The sequence below is a fragment of the Trachymyrmex septentrionalis genome, unplaced genomic scaffold (assembly GCF_001594115.1).
Source record: "Trachymyrmex septentrionalis isolate Tsep2-gDNA-1 unplaced genomic scaffold, Tsep1.0 scaffold71, whole genome shotgun sequence".
In the NCBI taxonomy this organism is placed as follows: Eukaryota; Metazoa; Arthropoda; class Insecta; order Hymenoptera; family Formicidae; genus Trachymyrmex; species Trachymyrmex septentrionalis.
This window is the reverse complement of record NW_017305895.1, coordinates 1,498,003-1,500,264: the sequence shown is the minus strand read 5'-3', so window position 1 is coordinate 1,500,264 and position 2,262 is coordinate 1,498,003. Positions and strand designations below refer to the sequence as shown.

The window sequence follows — 2,262 nt, the reverse complement described above, 5'->3', positions numbered from 1 at the left end:
TATATATATATATATATATATATATATATAAAATTAATAGAATATAAATATTAATCAAAAGTAAACTAATTTAACTTCATTAAAAAGCAATCAAAACATTATAATTCGAAAAGAAAGGTTTAGAAAAATCATTAAAGTTGTTATAATTTAAAAAATGGTTTTTTAAGGATTAAAACGAAAATGACAAAATAACATAATAATTTTCCGTTAAGTCTGACAGAAAATTATTAACTATTCGAATAATATCGGCAAAAAAAAACATATTTTTAATACGGTCAAATGTTATTTTTGTTATTTCCGTATCAATTCTTAAAAACTATTTTTTCGAATTATGACGATTTCAATGATTTTTTTTGTCATCTTTTTTGAAAAATAATTTTTCGTAGGAATATTAATATAATTCGATTGCAAATACATAGGTAACGGATATAAAATTAATTCTGAAGGCCTATTTATTAAACCGTACGATTTCAAGAGATTGATTTCAGCTAAGTTGTTAGGTCAAAGATGTCGATATATTTTAAATAAATAAGTATTATATTGAAGTGTGTTATAAAAATGAGAGATAATTCGAGTGACATGTTCCATTTAGTCGATTTTTTCGTTGGTTCTCATAAAACTTTAGAATCGTTGAAAAATACGGGAGAGCGATTATTAGACGGCGCGCGACGGTAATTCGTCTTGCAGATTTCCTTTTAAATCGAATTAATTTCTGCATTCAGCTATTCATAATTCACGATATTATATTCACCTTCATTTAGGATCGCGGAATATTTTATGGTTTTGGTAGATATCATTCAGCGAGATACCTTATCGATTATCTGAGGTCTGAGGTATCGGTATATCGATATATATTATAGTATAGTTCATGCGAAATGCGAAATCATATCGATTAGAAAGACAAAGATAAAGAACAAATATTGCAGATTAAATCTTATATTTAGATGCATCCAGAAATTATACTATAAAAATCGCCGAACGTTTTTGTATCTTTTTATGTTTTAGGTAGCTAATTTTTTTCGGTATTAGAAGAAATATGTAGCAAAAAACTATTTTGATGTAGAATGAATTGTGCTTGCGACACGAATGAACAAAAGGAAAAAAAACGTACAGCTATTTGCGAAGCGAAGCCGATCGGTCTTTTGGAAGTTCGGGAACGCTTAACACAGCTGCGGAATCGAAAACGCCGAGCCGTCAAGTCGTGAAAATGGTTCGGGCAGATCGAAGAGCTTAATCCCAACATCGCGAGAAGAATTCAATAGGAGAGCCGTTCAGTTCGCCTCTGCGCCGAGAGCACCCTGCCTATCTTTTTCACAGAGTTTTCCCATTTTCTATCTCTCCGCGTTGAATACATTTGCGTGCTGCCGTCGGCACTGTCGCCGTTTTCTCCTCGTCGCGTAAAGAACGTCATCGCGGTGTAAAATGCTTGTCCAAGAGAATCTTTCAAAGTTCCTCGCGCATTAATCATTTCTCGTGTTTCGTGCGGTCGGATTTTCAGTGACCATCATTAATTTCCCAAGCGAAAACTTGACAAGAGGTTTCCCTGTCATAAAAAAAAGTCGAACAAGTTCTTATCCTAATTAGCAATTTTTGAAGAATTTGTTGATTGAGTAAACAGATAAATGATGACACATTATTTGTTACGAGATCTACGATAAAAGAGACATTACTACAATATAAAAAGTAAAACAAGGATTATTTTAAAATTCAATTGAGAATGTCTATTCTCTCTGTTCGTATATTTCATCTCAATTAAAAATTCGATTTTTATCTTTTAAGAAAATGACGATCTAATAAATAGATAAATAATGTGACATATATAACTTGTTACGAGATACAGAAGAAATTGTGATAAAAGTAAAACAAACATTATATTAAAATTCAATTGAGAGTGTCTGTTCGATTCTAGTCTGTAATATTCTACTTCAATTTAAAATCCGATTTTGGTCTTTTAATTCTTTTCTCATTCGTACGACCGCAATAAACCTCTCGATTTGTCATTATTAATAAAACACGTATCAGCTCGATGAAAAGTTATTACGCGTTACACAAAACATTCTGGATCGCAACGACAGACATTCGGCCTGTCAGCTGCCAGTTTAACTTTTAGTCGATAAACCGAACCAGACGCTCTAGACGTTGGTTTTCGTTCATGTTTAGCAAAAGGACGCGATGTTCGATAAACAACAAAAATCTGCTTTTGGTTGATATCTTTTATCACTCGCAAAATTCCCCATTTTAAAGCTGGTTCTACATTAATCG

General features: G+C 31.9%; 1 protein-coding gene across 1 annotated transcript in view; it reads left to right on the top strand.

The window, feature by feature from the left end:
* The window catches only part of LOC108753778 (neuronal acetylcholine receptor subunit alpha-7-like), a 22,610-nt gene that overhangs the window by 12,630 nt on the left and 7,718 nt on the right, over window positions 1-2,262 (top strand). The window lies entirely within an intron of this gene.